A 17,503-nucleotide genomic window follows, 5' to 3' on the forward strand; every position below is an offset into this window, starting at 1 on the left:
GCGGCGCCACTGACGTCGGTGCTTTGGTTGTATCTCAGGAGGTTTATGCTTGACTACATTTTTCTCGTTATCATCGTTACCCTATTTGAGTGTATCCACCATGTATACATCATACAAAGAGGTGGTCGTCCAGCGTCCGGTAAACGGCGGGTTTTGGGCCTGCTCTTCTCCAGCATCGTCGTCCATACCATCGATGTCTTCGAGCCATAATCGAGCATGTCAGTTAAGTCCTCGACAGTGGCTATGAAGTGGGTGGTGGGTGGGACGTAAAATTCTCCGTTCTTAGCCCCTAGTCCGGGCTGGGCGTAGTTCGGACGTTGCTCCTCTGTAATGACGAGGATCGCATCAAGTCAAGAGCCTTGCTTAAAGGCGAGGTTTGGCCAGGGAGAAGAGAGTCCGTGGAGTACGACGAGAAGGAAACTTCTTGGCTGAGCTCACACGATGCTGACTCCGAGGGTTCGGAGCCAGTGTCCGGAGAAGAGTCCAGCTTCATGATGGTTGCCAGCGACACTACTTCCTCCGGCTCTCCCGTACTAGGCTTAGTAGCCGCAGATAGTCCGGCAGGCTCAGGAATCCCATCTTCGGACCTGGCGATGCGCTCCGGATCTAAGGCCAGAGCGGAGGTTGGGGTCGTGAACCCTTGGAAGATCAAGTCTCCTCGGATATCAGCGACATAGTCCATATTTCCAAAATTAATCTGGTGACCTGGGGCGTAGTTGTCGATCTGCTCTAGATGGCCAAGTGAGTTGGCCCGTAGTGCGAAGCCGCCGAATACGAAGATCTGGCCGAGCAGAAAAACCTCCCTTAGGGCGCCATTGTTGTAGATGACTGATGGAGCCATCGAACCTTTTGATGACGACACAACAAAAATCTCAATGAAAGCACCAATGTCGGTGTCAAAACCGGCAGATCTCGGGTAGGGGGTCCCAAACTGTGCGTCTAAGGTAGATGGTAATAGGAGATGAGGGACACGATGGTTACCCAGGTTCGGGCCCTCTTGATGGAGGTAATACCCTACTTCCTGCTTGATTGATCTTGATGAATATGAGGATTTACAAGAGTTGATCTACCACGAGATCGTAGTGGCTAAACCCTAGATGTCTAGCATGTATTATTGTGATTGCCTCTACGGACTAAACCCTCGGGTTTATATAGACACCGAAGAGGCCTAGGGTTGTACAGAGTCGGTTTACAGAGGAAGGAATCTTCATATCCGAACGACAAGCTTGCCTTCCACGCAAAGGAGAGTCCCATCCGGACACGGGAGGAAGTCTTCTATCTTGTATCTTCATGGCCCATCAGTCCGGCCCACATCACATAGCCCGGAAGTCCGAGGACCCCTTAATCTAGGACTCCCTCAGACACCTATGACACAGGTGGTGGAAGAAATCCAAGGCATCACCAGTCATGTTCCTCCTCCTCAGACTCCTCTGCAGCACGGAATGAAGAGTGAACTCCAGTATCCTCCTCAGACTCACTCCACCGGTCGTGCTGTCTGGTCCATGATTCCTCATCTGTGATCCTCTCCTCGGAGCCACTCGCAACCTCAAGACTAACCTGCCTCATAATAGCCTTGTCACGACGACGAGCCATCTTGGCATTCACATGAGCCTTGTACTGTCCGTTGGCCTGCATGCAAAACAGAGCCTTCATCTTGGCCTTGAGCTTCTTATCCCAAGATGGCTCAGCAGAGGGAGGAGCGTACCCCTCAGAACTGTCCTCAGCCTCCTCCTCCTCAAACTAATCCTCATCAGCATCCATCCGTGCAGCCTCAGCCTCGGCCCGGGTCTTGGTATTAGCCCACTTTCTCTTGATGTGTAGCTTGATAGGCTCATGGCGAATCTAGTTGGGAGCAAGAAACTCTTCACCCGGACAGAGCTTCTCCCAAGTCTTCGAGATCAAGAGGTGCAAGTAAGGTCCATAGATGTGCTCCTTATGATTGAACACAGCAAACTACAGCTCACACCACATGATATCAGAGATATCAAGTAGTCCAGGTTGTTTGCGACAGGCTTCCTCACAAATGAGCATCATATCCACAAGAAAGGCATGCACCTTGTCCTTGTCGCCTATGCGAGGAAAAAGTGTGTTGCAGAAGATCCGTTGCATGATGTCAAGGAACGGCTTCAACACAAAAGTCATTAATATGGCTTGAAGCTACATCAGTATTTCCCCAAAGAGGAAGGGATGACGCAGCACAGCAGCGGTAGGTATTTCCCTCGGTGATGAAACCAAGGTTATCGAACCACTAGGAGAACCAAGCAACACAAAGTAAACAACACCTGCACACAAATAATAACCACTCGCAACACGACGTGTTAAAGGGGTTGTCAAACCCTTTCGGGTAATGGCATCAGAAATTGGCACGTGGATGGGAGAAAGTTGTAATAGATTGATAGATCGAACGCCAAATAAAATAAATAAGAATAAAATGCAGCAAGGTATTTTTGTATTTTTGGTTTAATAGATCTGAAAATAAAAGCAAAGGAAAATAGATTGCAAAGGCAAATAATATGAGAAAGAGACCCAGGGGCCGTAGGTTTCACTAGTGGCTTCTCTCAAGAAAATAGCAAACGCTGGGTGAACAAATTACTATTGGGCAATTGATAGAACTTCAAATAATCATGACGATATCCAAGCAATGATCATTATATAGGCATCACATCCAAGATTAGTAGACCGACTCCTGCCTATATCTACTACTATTACTCCACACATTGACCGCTATCCAGCATCCATCTAGTGTATTGAGTTCATGGAGAAATGGAGTAATGCAATAATAACGATGACATGATGTAGACAAGATCTATCTATATAGTGACAGACCCCATTGTTTTATCCTTAGTAGCAACAATACAAACATGTCGGTTCCCCTTCTGTCACTGGGATCAAGCACCATAAGATCGAACCCACTACAAAGCACCTCTTCCCATTGCAAGACAAATAGATCAAGTTGGCCAAACAAAACCCAAATATCGGAGAAGAAATATGAGGTTATAAGCAATCACGCATAAAAGAGATCAAATAAACTCAAATAACTTTCATGGATATAAAAAGATAGATCTGATCATAAACTCAAAGTTCATCCGATCCCAACAAACACACCGCAAAAAGAGTTACATCATATGGATCTCCAAGAGACCATTGTATTGAGAATTCAGCGAGAGAGAGGAAGCCATCTAGCTACTAACTATGGACCCGAAGGTCTACAAAGAACTACTCACGCATCATCGAAGAGGCACCAATGGAAGTGGTGAACCCCTCCGTGATGGTATCTAGATTGGATCTGGTGGTTCTGGACTCTGCGGCGGCTGGAATTGATTTTTGTCGACTCCCCTAGGGTTTCTGGAATCTTGGGGTATTTATAAAGCAAAGAGGCGGTCCGGGGGGCACCCGAGGTGTGCACAACCCACCAGTGCGCGCCTGGGCCTCCTAGCGCGCCCTGGTGGGTTGTGCTCCCCTCGGAGCACCCCCCAGGCGCAGCCTTGGCCTATCGAGTGTCTTCTGGTCCATAAAAATCTATGTAAAGTTTTGTTGCATTTGGACTCTGTTTGGTATTGATTTACTGTGATGTAAAAAACATGCAGAAAACATCAACTGGCACTTGGCACTATGTCAATAGGTTTGTACCAAAAATGACTATAAAATGGTTATAAAACATCCAAGATTGATAATATAACAACATGGAACAATAAAAAATTATAGATACGTTGGAGACATATCAGTATCCCCAAGCTTAACTCCTACTCGTCCTTGAGTAGGTAAGTGATAAAAACAGAATTTTGATGTGGAATGTTGCCTAACATGTCATCTCATATTGTTTTCTTTATAGCATGGAAACTTGGACTTTTATATTGTTCAAAGCAATAGTCTAGTTTTGACAAGACAAGTTAAATACTCAAGTATATCTACAAGCAGTAACCAAGTCTTTCAAAATATCAATGCTAAACTAAGCTATCCCTAGCCCATCATGCTCAATCATTGATCCATTCAGGAAATACACTCGAATATTAACTACACCCAGTGCTCAAGTACGATCATAGTGCCTACTAGTTGGTGCTTTTATAAGAGAAGATGGAGACTCAAATTCAAAATAAAAATTGCATAAAATAAAGAAAGGCCCTTCGCAGAGGGAATTAGGGATTTGTAGAGGTGCCAGAGCTCAAAGCAAAAAACTTAGAGGTAAATACATTTTGGGAGGTGTATCCTTCCCACCAACGAAAACGACTTATAATTCCCAATAGTTTCCATGCTAGATATATCATAGGCGGTTCCCAAACAGAAAATAAAGTTTATTCCTTTTTCAACCATACTTTCACTTTCCATGGCTAGCCGTATCCACGGTTGCCTTCCATACCAACACTTTCCAAGGAATTTAATATTTGACAACATAACGTAAATTCATTTTTCATTTCGGGACTGGGCATCCCTAATACCTTTGCCTTACTCTCGTGCAATGACAAGTGAATAAACACTCGTCGTGAGAATAACACATCTAGCATAGAAAATATTAGCCACCCCTCACCGCTCCACGAGCGGTACACACACACAAAAGAGAAGTTTATTTCGAAAATTAGAGATGGCACATACAATTTTTCTTAGAACGGCAAAAGAATACCGCATATAGGTAGGTATAGTGGACTCATGTGGAAAAACTGGTTTAAAGGATTTTGGATGCACAAGTAGTGATCATACTTAGTGCAAAATGAAGGCTAGCAAAAGATTGAGAAGCGACCAACCAAGAAATGAATAATCTCATAAGGAAGCATTACGCATAATTAACATCGAATAATGCACCACAAGTAGGACATAATTTCATTGCATGATTATTGACTTTCGTGCTTGCATAGGGAATCACAAACCTTAATACCAATATTCTTACTAAAGCATAATTACTCATCAAGATGACTCACATATCACATCATCATATCTCAAAACTATAACTAAGAATCAAGTTCATCTTGTCCAATGATCTTCATGAAAAAATTTATTATATCCTTCTTGTATATCTATCACTTTGGAACTAATTTTCATATGTTGCTTTTGACAAGCTCAAACAAATATAAGTGAAGATCATGAGCATAATTTTTCTTTCTCTCAAATTAATTTAAGTGAAGCAAGAGAGAATGTCTTGAAAATTTTACTAACTCTCAAATAAATCTAAGTGAGGCAAGAGATCATTTCTTCAAAAATACTAAAGCACACCATGCTCAAAAAGATATAAGTGAAGCACTAGAGCAAGTCCATAGCTCATAAAAAAATTAGGTGAAACATAGAGAGCAATTCTAACAAGTCATGACATAATTTTGGCTCTCTCAAATAGGTGTGTCCAGCAAGGAATGAAGACTTAAAACCCAAAATAAAACAAGCAAAAACTCATATCATACAAGACGCTCCAAGCAAAACACATAGTATGGGACGAATAAAACTATAGCTTCAAGCAAAATATCGATGGTTGTTAGAAGAAAGAGGGGATGCCACTCGGGGCATCCCCAAGATTAGTAGCTTGCTCTCTTTTGGATAATAGCTTGGGATGCCGGGGCATCCCCAAGATTTGGCTCTTCTTACTCCTTATTCCTTCATCCATCATAAGATAACCCAAAACTTGAAAACTTCAATCACACAAAACTCAACAAAACCTTCGTGAGATCTGTTAGTATAAGAGAACAAATCACTACTATAAGTACAGTAGAAAACCAATTCATATTTTATTCTTGCATTATATCTACTATATTCCAACTTTTCTATGGCAAAAACTCGTCAAAGAAAACCATAGAGCCATCAAAACAAGAACACAACACAAAGAAAACAGAATCTGTCAAAAACAGAACAGTCTGTAGCAATCTGGATATTTCGAATACTTCTGAAACTCAAACAATTCTTAAAAATTTGGACGACCTGAGAAATTTGTATATTAATCTTCTGAAAAAAGAATTGGAATTTTTGTCATGCTCTGGTAAAAATTTGAATTGTTTTCGTGAGCGCAAAGGTTTCTGTTTTTCAGCAGGATCAAACAACTATCACCCAAGAAGATCCTAAAGGCTTTACTTGGCACAAACACTAATAAAAACACAAAAAAAACAATCATAACAGTAGCATAATTTTGCTAACACTTAAGAACAGAAAGCAAAAAGGAAAAATAAATTTTATTCATTGGGTTGCCTCCCAACAAGCGTTATAGCTTTACGCCCTTAGCTAGGCATAAAGCAAGGATGTAAGTTTTGTCTTCCGTAGTTTTGGCAACTTTTGTAAGGGTTTTCTCAAACCCGGGAGGCTCTTTACGCTTCCCAAAATTGTCCAAAAAATAAACCATTTTTAGATCCAAAATATCCAATCGCTTGTTGCAAAGAGTAATCAAGGTATTCATGCGATTGATACTACCATTGAGATGCTTGAGGTGTTCATTGTATTTTTGTAATTCAACCATATGTTTATGCAAATCACCAAGCTTATCTAACATTTTAACTCCCTATGGAGTGAAAGAAAACCCCTTCTTTTGAGGCGGAACCCCCAAAATTCCTTCTAAAATTTCATAGGCAGCATTGGCATCAAGCTCAATAAAATTCCCTTTTGCGGCAAAATCTAAGAATTGTCTATGATGCAAAGCCAATCCTATGTAAAAATTACGAAGAAAGATCTTAGCATCCCCCTTTAAATTGCAAATACGATAGGATTCCATAAGCCTATACTAAGCATCTTTCAAATTTTCTCCTTGTCTTTCTTGAAGTATAGAACTTAAAAATCTGATGACAAAGGAGGAGTAGACATGCTAGCCATCAGGACTACAAAGCAAGAGAACAGCAGACAAAAAGAGGGGTGAATAAAAACAGCAGATTTTTGTGAAGTGGGGTAGAGGAAAACGAGAGGAAAATGGCAAAATGTAAATTGTGAGGAGATGGGATTTGTGATTAGAAACCTGGTATATGTTGAAGATCCTCCCCGGCAACGGCACCAGAAATTCCTTTTGATGCGGCTTGAAGCTACGTCGGTATTTCCCAAAAAAGGAAGAGATGATGCAGCACAGCAGCGGTAGGTATTTCCCTTAGTGATGAAACCAAGGTTATCGAACTAGTAGGAGAACCAAGAAACACAACGTAAACAGCACCTGCACACAAATAACAACCACTCGCAACCCGATGTGTTAAAGGGGTTGTCAATCCCTTTCGGGTAACGGCGCCAGAAATTGGCACCTGGATGGGAGAAAGTTGTAATAGATTGATAGATCGAACGCCAAATAAAATAAATAAGAATAAAACGCAGCAAGGTATTTTTGTAATTTTGGTTTAATAGATCTAAAAATAAAAGCAAAGGAAAATAGATTGCAAAGGCAAATAATATGAGAAAGAGACCCGGGGTCCGTAGGTTTCACTAGTGGCCTCTCTCGAGAAAAATAGCAAACGTGGGTGAACAAATTACTGTTGGGCAATTTATAGAACTTCAAATAATCATGACAATATCCGGGCAATGCTCATTATATAGGCATCACGTCCAACATTAGTAGACCGACTCCTGCCAGCATCTACTACTATTACTCCACACATCGACCGCTATCCAGCATGCATCTAGTGTATTGACTTCATGGAGAAACAGTGCAATGCAATAAGAATGATGACATGATGTAGACAAGGTCTATCTATGTAGAGATAGACCCCATCATTTTATCCTTAGTAGCAATGATACATATGTGTCAGTTCCCCTTCTGTCACTGGGATCAAGCACTGTAAGATCGAACCCACTACAAAGCACATCTTCCCATTGCAAGATAAATAGATCAAGTTGGCCAAACAAAACCCAAACATCGGAGAATAAATATGAGGCAATAAGCAATCGAGCATAAAAGAAATCAAAGAAACACAAATAACTTTCATGGATATAAAAAGATAGATCTGATCATAAACTCAAAGTTCATCCGATCCCAACAAACACACCGCAAAAAGAGTTACCTCATATGGATCTCCAAGAGACCACTGTATTGAGAATCAAACGAGAGAGAGGAAGCCATCTAGCTACTAACTACGGACCCAAAGGTCTACAAAGAGCTAGTCACGCATCATCGGAGAGGCACCAATGGAAGTGGTGAACCCCTCTGTGATAGTGTCTAGATTGGATCTGGTGGTTCTGGACTCCGCGGCGTCTGGAATTGATTTTCGTCGACTCCCCTAGGATTTCTGGAATATTGGGGTATTTATAGAGGAAAGAGGCGGTCCGGGGGGCACCTGAGGTGGACACAACCCACCCGGGCGCGCCTAGGCCTCCTCGCACGCCCTGGTGGGTTGTGCTCCCCTCGGAGCACCCCCCCCCCCAGGCGCAGCCTTGCCCATTGGTGTCTTCTGGTCCATAATAAATATCCGTAAAGTTTCGTTGCATTTGGACTCCATTTGGTATTGATTTCCTGCAATGTAAAAAACATGCAGAAAATAGCAAGTGGCACTTGGCACTATGTCAATAGGTTAGTACAAAAAAATGATATAAAATGACTATGAAACATCCAAGATTGATAATATAATAGCATGGAACGATCAAAAATTATAGATACATTGGAGATGTATTAGTCGTCTTGTCATTGGCTAACTTCTTCTCAACAAGGTAGGTAGAAGGTTGTTCTTGTCGGTCGACTTGGGGTTGGCACGTGGGCACATTGAGCCCCTCATCACGAACGTGCAACATATCCATGAATTCCTTCCATTCAGTAGACATCCCCTTCCTAGTAGACATCCAAGTCATGGTCCGCTTCTCATCCGTGTGGAAGTGGACGGAAGCAAAGAATTGAGCCACGATCTCCGGGTCAAAGTCCATGTGGAACGTGAGTAACTCTTCAATGCCAAACTGCTCCACCAGATCCAGAGTCTCACCAAAATATGCTCGGTCCTTCTTCAGATGCTCCATGTCAATCCACTGAACTAGCACATAGGTGTTCTACTTGGCCTCGATCACATCTAGGAATATGAGATTTTGTTGCTTAGTCCAAAAGAAGTCATTTCCCTTTGTGATCTCCCTAGGGTTGCTGTAGGGATTGAGCTTCCTTCGAATCAGAAACTCCACTTGAGGCATCTCATCTATGCCAACATTTGGCTCCTTGATCTTGGTAGCTTTGGTCTTGACTTTGCGTTGTGAGGCACTGCACCCCTCAGGAGCTTCTTGGATGCGAAGCCGGTTGGATCTTGAGTCACGACTCGGATTTGAACGCCTGACGTTGGAACCGGAGCCACCACCTATGACACACAACACAAACAAACGAGAAAAAGAGAAGGATTATTGCAAAGACTAAGAACAAAACCACACAAAACATGTAGAAATAAGTTTGGGAGGACAAAACAAAGTATTTTTTAACCCAACGGTAGTACCGGGCCAAGATGCGGACGTAAAATTTTACATCTGCTCTAGCCACGGTAGTACTATGCCGGGTTGGCCCGGTAGTACCGTGCCTGGAGCGGAAGTAAAATTTTACTTCCGCGCATCGGGCGATAGTACATGCTACCTCTTGAGCATGCATTGGTTTTCCCTTGAAGAGGAAAAGGGTGATGCAGCAAAGTAGCATAAGTATTTCCCTCGGTTTTTGAGAACCAAGGTATCAATCTACTAGGACACTACACACAAATCGCCTAGGACCTGCACAAACAATCAAGAATCTTGCAACCAATGTGATAAAGGGGCTATCAATCCCTTCACAGCCACTTAAAAAAGTGAGATCTGATAAAGATAATAAGATAAATATTTTTGGTATTTTTGTTGTATAGATTGGAAAATAAAGATTGCAAAATAAATAGTAAACTAGAATTAAAGATCAGAAACTTATATGATGTAAAGTAGACCTGGGGGCCATAGGTTTCACTAGTGGCTTCTCTCAAGATAGCATATATTACGGTGGGTGAACAAATTACTGCCGAGTAATTGATAAAAAAGCGCATAATTATGAGAATATCTAGGCATGATCATGAACATAGGCATCGCGTCTGTGTGAAGTAGACTGAAACCATTCTGCATCTACTACTATTACTCCACACATCGACCGCTATCCAGCATGCATCTAGAATATTAAGTTCATAAGAACAGAGTAACACATTATGCAAGATTACATGATGTAGAGGGATAAACTCAAGCAATATGATATAAACCCCATCTTTTTATCCTCAATGGCAATAATACAATACGTGTCGGTTACCTTTCTTTCACTGGGATCGAGCACCGCAAGATTGAACCCAAAGCTAAGCACTTCTCCCATTGCAATAAAGATCAATCTAGTAGACCAAACTAAACCAATAATTCAAAGAGACTTGCAAAGACATCAAATCATGCATATAAGAATTCAGAGAAGAATCAAATATTGTTCATAGATAATCTTGATCATAAACCCACAATTCATCGGATCTCGGCAAACACACCGCAAAAAGTATTATATCGAATAGATATCCAGGAACATCGAGGAGGACTTTGTATTGAGAACCAAAGAGAGAGAAGAAGCCATCTAGCTAATAACTACGGACCCAAAGGTCTGTGGTAAACTACTCACACATCATCGGAGAGTCTATGGTGTTGATGTAGAAGCCCTCCATGATCGAATCCCCTCCAGCAGATCACCGGAAAAGGCCCCAAGATGGGATCTCACAGGTATAGAAGGTTGCGGCGGTGGAAAATTGGTTCAGTGGCTCCTCTGGATGTTTTCAGGGTATAAGAATATATATATATAGGCGAAAGAAGTAGGTCGGTGGAGCTACGAGGGGCCCATGAGGGAGGGGGCGCCTACCCCCCTGGGCGCGCCCTCCTGCCTCGTGGCCGCCTTGTTGCATCTCTGACTTCCACTCCAAATCTCCTGGATTGCGTTTGTTCCAAGGAAGATCCTCATCAAGGTTTCATTCCCTTTGGATTCCGTTTGATATTCCTTTTCTGTGAAACACTGAAATAGGCAAAAAAATAGTAATTTGCACTCGGCCTTCGGTTAATAGGTTAGTCCCAAAAATAATATAGAAGAGTATATTAAAGCCCATTAAACATCCAAAACAGATAATATAATAGCATGGAACAATAAAAATTATAGATGCGTTGGAGACGTATCAAGCATCCCCAAGCTTAATTCCTACTCGTCCTCGAGTAGGTAAATGATAAAAACAGAATTTTTGATGTGGAATGCTACCTAGCATAATTTTCAATGTAACTCTCTTTATTGTGGCATGAATGTTTAGATCCAAAAGATTCTAGACAAAAGTTTAATATTAACATAAAAATAATAATACTTCAAGCATGCTAACCAAGCAATTATGTCTTATCAAAATAACATAGCCAAAGAAATATTAACCCTACAAAATCATATAGTTTGGCCATGCTTCATTTTCGTCACACAAAACGCTCCCATCATGCACAACCCCGATGACAAGTCAAGCAATTGTTTCATAGTTAGCCTTTTCAAACTCTTTCAACTTTCACGCAATATATGAGCGCGAGCCATGGACATAGCACTATGGGTGGAATAGAATATGATGATGGAGGTTGTGTGAGAAGACAAAAAGGGAGAAAGTCTCACATCGACGCAGCTAATCAACGGGTTATGGAGATGCCCATCCATTGATGTCAATGCAAGGAGTAGGAATTGCCATGCAACAGATGCACTAGAGCTATAAATATATGAAAGCTCAACAAAAGAAACTAAGTGGGTGTGCATCCAACTTGCTTGCTCATGAAGACCTAGGGCATTTTGAGGAAGCCCAACATTGGAATATACAAGCCAAGTTCTATAATGAAAAATTCCCACTAGTATATGAAAATGACAAAATAAGAGACTCTCTATCATGAAGATCATGGTGCTACTTTGAAGCACAAGTGTGAAAAAGGATAGTAACATTGCCCCTTCTCTCTTTTTCTCTCATTTTTATATTTGGGCCTTCTATTTTTTTTATGGCCTCCCTTTTTTTATTTGGGCTTCTTTGGCCTCTTTTATTTATATATTTTTTCATCCGGAGTCTCATCCCGACTTGTGGGGGAGTCATAGTCTCCATCATACTTTCCTCACATGGGACAATGCTCTAATAATGAAAATATTCACACTTTTACTTACTTACAACTCAAGAATTACAACTCGATACTTAGAACAAAATATGACTCTATGTTAATGCCTCCGGCGGTGTACCGGGATGTGCAATGAATCAAGAGTGATGTGTCTGAAAGAATTATGAAGGTGGCTTTGCCACAAATATTATGTCAACTACATAATCATGCAAAGAAATATGACAATGATGGAGCGTGTCATAATAAACGGAATGGCGGAAACTTGCATGGCAATATATCTTGGAATGGCTATGGAAATGCCACAATAGGTAGGTATGGTGGCTGTTTTGGGGAAGATATAAGGAGGCTTATGTGTGATAGAGCATACCATATCATGGGGTTTGGATGCATCGGCGAAGTTTGCACCAACTCTCGAGGTGAGAAAGGGAAATTCACGGTACCGAAGAGGCTAGCAACAATGGAAGGGTGAGAGTGCGTATAATCCATGGACTCAACATTAGTCATAAAGAACTCACATACTTATTGCAAAAATCTACAAGTCATCAAAACCAACACTACGCGCAAGGTCCTAGGGGATAGATTGGTAGGAAAAGACAATCACTTGTCCCCGACCGCCACTCATAAGGAAAGCAATCAAAGAACACCTCATGCTTCAAATTTGTCACACAATGTTTACCATACGTGCATGCTGCGGGACTTGCAAACCTCAACACAAGTATTTATCAACTCCACTATTACTCAACTAGCACGACTCTAATATTACCATCTTTATATCTCAAAACAACTATCGAGTATCAAACTTCTCATAGTATTTAATGCACTCTATATGAAAGTTTTTATTATACCGATCTTGGATGCCTATCATATTAGGACTAATTTTATAGCCAAAGCAAATTACCGTGCTGTTCTAAAAGAATCTCAAAATAATATAAGTGAAGCATGAGAGATAAATAATTTCTATAAAATAAAACCACCACTGTGCTCTAAAAAGGTATAATTGAAGCACTAGAGCAAAATTATCTAGCTCAAAAGATATAAGTGAAGCACATAGAGTATTCTAATAAATTCAGATTCATGTGTGTCTCTACAAAAGTTGTGTACAGCAAGGATGATTGTGGTAAACTAAAAAGCAAAGACTCAAATCATACAAGACACTCCAAGCAAAACACATATCATGTGGTGAAATAAAATATAGCCTCAAGTAAAGTTACTGATAGACGAAGACGAAAGAGGGGATTTCTTCCGGGGGCACCCCCAAGCTTAGGCTTTTGGTTGTCCTTGAATTTTACCTTGGCGTGCCTTGGGCATCCCCAAGCTTAATCTCTTGCCACTCCTTATTCCAAAATCCATCAAATCTTTACCCAAAAACTTGAAAACTTCACAACACAAAACTTAAACAGAAAATCCCATGAGCTCCGTTAGTGTAAGAAAACGAACCACCACTTTAAGGTACTGTAATGAACTATTTATTTATTTATATTGGTGTTAAACCTACTGTATTCAAACTTCTCTATAGTTCATACCCCCCGATACTAGCCATAGATTTATCAAAATAAGCAAACAACACACGAAAAACAGAATCTGTCAAAAACAGAACAGTCTGTAGTAATCCATATCAAACGTACACTTATGGAACTCCAACAATTCTGAAATAAATTGGTGGACGTGAGGAATTTATCTATTAATCATCTTCAAAAAGAATCAACCGAAAATCACTCTCTAGTAAAAAATGGCAGCTAATCTCATGAGCGCTAAAGTTTCTGTTTTTTACAGCAAGATCACAAAGACTTCACCCAAGTCTTCCCAAAGGTTCCACTTGGCAGAAGCACTAATTAAAACATAAAAACACATCTAAACAAAGTCTAGATGAAATATTTATTACTAAACAGGAACAAAAAGCAAGGAACAAAAATAAAACTGGGTTGCCTCCCAACAAGCGCTATCGTTTAATGCCCCTAGATAGGCATAAAAACAAGAATAGATCTAGCTATTGTCATCTTTGGTATGCAATCCATAAGTGGCTCTCATAATAGATTCATAAGGTAATTTAATTTTCTTCATAGGGTGTTCCATGCATTTCCTTAACGGAAATTGGAATCTAATGTTTTATTCTTTCATATCAATAATTGCACCAATTGTTCTAAGGAAAGGTCTACCAAGAATAATAGGACATGTAGGGTTGCAATCTATATCAAGAACAATGAAATCTACGGGCACATAATTCCTATTTGCAACAATAAGAACATCATTAATCCTTCCCATAGGTTTCTTAATGGTGTAATCCACAAGATGCAAATTTAAAGAACAATCATCTAATTCACGGAAACCTAACACATCACACAAAGTTTTTGGAATTGTGGAAACACTAGCACCCAAATCACATAAGGCATAGCATTCATGATCTTTAATCTTAATTTTAATAGTAGTTTCCCACTCATCATAAAGTTTTCTAGGGATAGAAACTTCTAATTCAAGTTTTTCTTCATAATATTGCATTAAAGCATCAACGATATGTTTAGTAAAAAGCTTTGTTTGGTCATAAGCATGAGGAGAATTTAACATGGATTGCAACAAGGAAATACAATCTATCAAAGAGAAACTATCATAATTAAATTCCTTGAAATCCATAATAGTGGGTTCATTGCTATGTAAAGTTTTGACCTCTTCAATACCACTTTTACCAATTTTTGTGTCAAGATCTAAAAACTCAGAATCATTAGGACACCTTTTAACTAAAGTTGACTCATCTCCAGTCCCATGTTTATCAAGATTCATATTGGAAAACAAAGATTTAATAGGAGACACATCAATCACTTTTAGATCTTCATCATTATTATCTTCTAGATCTTCCGGTTTAGCGGCCACCTTATTAACTAAGGTGGCTTGCTTATCCAAAATTTGGGCTCTTAAGTTTTCAAGATGGGCAAACTGAGATTTCAAACCATAAAATTCCTTAGACATATCATCGAGCTCTTTATTCATGTACTCCATAAAACTTTTCTGTTCTTTAAGCTCGTTTCTGAAGAAATTATTATGCTCAAATTGTAAAGACATAAAGCTTCTAACATTGTTTTCAATTTCTTCCAACCTTCTAAGGTGAGGATCAACACTTTTTCGTTGAGCCATCAAAGCAAAACAGGCACACTAACACCCAAGAACACAAGAAGCAAGCAAAAAGAGGCGAACGAAAAAAGGGTGAATAAAACGGCAAGGGTGAAGTGGGGGAGAGCAAAACGAGAGGCAAATGGTAAATAGTGTAATGTGAGGGATAAGAGTTTGTGATGGGTAATTGGTATGTCTTGACTTTGCGTAGATCTCTCCGGCAACGGCGCCAGAAATCCTTCTTGCTACCTCTTGAGCATGCGTTGGTTTTTCCTTGAAGAGGCAAAGGTGATGCAGCAAAGTAGCGTAAGTATTTCCCTTAGTTTTTGAGAACCAAGATATCAATCCAGTAGGAGACTACACGCAAATCGCCTAGTACCTGCACAAACAATCAAGAACCTTGCAACCAATGTGATAAAGGGGTTGTCAATCCCTTCACGGCCACTTGCAAAAGTGAGATCTGTTAAAGATAATAAGACAAATATTTTTGTATTTTTGTTGTATAGATTGGAAAATAAAGATTGCAAAATAAATAGTAAACTATAATTAAAGATCGGAAACTTATATGATGTAAAGTAGACCCGGGGGGGACTCTTTGAGGTCTATGAAGGTCATCAAACTCATCATGATCCTTGCTACCTCTTGAGCATGCGTTGGTTTTCCCTTGAAGAGGAAAGGGTGATGCAGCAAAGTAGCGTAAGTATTTCCCTCAGTTTTGAGAACCAAGGTATCAATCCAGTAGGAGACGACACACAAGTCACCTAGTACCTGCACAGACAATCTAGAACCACGCAACCAATGCGATAAAGGGGTTGTCAATCCCTTCACGGCCAATCACAATAGTGAGATCTGATAGAGATAGTAAAGTAAATATTTTTGGTATTTTTGTTATATAAATTGGAAAGTAAAGATTTCAAAATAGTAAACGAGATGCGTTGTAAATAAAAGAGATGTAATATGATAGGAAAGAGACCCGGGGGCCATAGGTTTCACTAGTGGCTTCTCTCAAGATAGCATATATTACGGTGGGTGAACAAATTACTGTCGAGCAATTGATAGAAAAGCGCATAGTTATGAGAATATCTAGGCATGATCATGAACATAGGCATCACGTCCGTGTCAAGTAGACCAAAACGATTCATCATCTACTACTATTACTCCACACATCGACCGCTATCCAGCATGCATCTAGAGTATTAAGTTCATAAGAACAGAGTAACGCATTAGGCAAGATAACATGATGTAGAGGGATAAACTCAAGCAATATGATATAAACCCCATATTTTTATCCTAGATGGAAACAATACAATACGTGTCGGTTCCCTTTCTGTCATTGGGATCGAGCACCGCAAGATTGAACCCAGAGCTAAGCACTTCTCCCATTGCAAGAAAGATCAATCTAGTAGGCCAAACTAAACCGATAATTCGAAGAGACTTGCAAAGATATCAAATCATGCATATAATAATTCAGAGAAGAATCAAATATTGTTCATAGATAATCTTGATCATAAACCCACAATTCATCGGATCTCGGCAAACACACCGCAAAAAGTATTACATCGAATAGATCTCCAGGAACATCGAGGAGAATTTTGTATTGAGAACCAAAGAGAGAGAAGAAGCCATCTAGCTAATAACTATGTTCCCAAAGTTCTGCGGTAAACTACTCACACATCATCGGAGAGGCTATGGTGTTGATGTAGAATCCCTCCGTGATCGAATCCCCCTCTGGTAGATCGCCAGAGAAGGCCCCAAGATGGGATCTCATGGGTACAGAAGGTTGCGGCGGTGGAAAAGTGGTTTCGTGGCTCCCCTGGATGTTTTCAGGGTATAGAAGTATATATAGGCAAAATAAGTAGGTCGGTGGAGCTACAAGGGGCCCACGATGGTGGAGGGCACGCCTACCCCCCCTAGGCGCGCCCTCCTACCTCGTGGCCGCCTCTTTGCGTCTCTGACTTCCACTCCAAGTCTCCTGGATTGCATTTGTTCCAAGAAAGATCCTCGCAAAGGTTTCGTTCTGTTTGGATTCCGTTTGCTATTCCTTTTCTGTGAAACACTGAAATAGGCAAAAAAACAGCAATTTGCATCGGCCATCGGTTAATAGGTTAGTCCCAGAAATAATATAAAAGAGTATGTTAAAGCCAATTAAACATCCAAAATAGATAATATAATAGCATGGAACAATCAAAAATTATAGATATGTTGGAGACGTATCAGTACCGCTCCAGCAACATCTGTAAAGTAGATCGGTACTACCGTTGATCAAAACTACACCATTGTATCACACCAAATAGCATATCTACTGCACTAGCACTCTCCAACAATCTCCTCTTGCAAAGTGTCGGATTTTGGGTTCCGGCAAAACCCTTGAGGTTCGAACACTGGTGTGTGCACGAAGATC

This window comes from Triticum dicoccoides, chromosome 2B, assembly GCF_002162155.2.
Source record: "Triticum dicoccoides isolate Atlit2015 ecotype Zavitan chromosome 2B, WEW_v2.0, whole genome shotgun sequence".
Lineage (NCBI taxonomy): Eukaryota > Viridiplantae > Streptophyta > Magnoliopsida > Poales > Poaceae > Triticum > Triticum dicoccoides.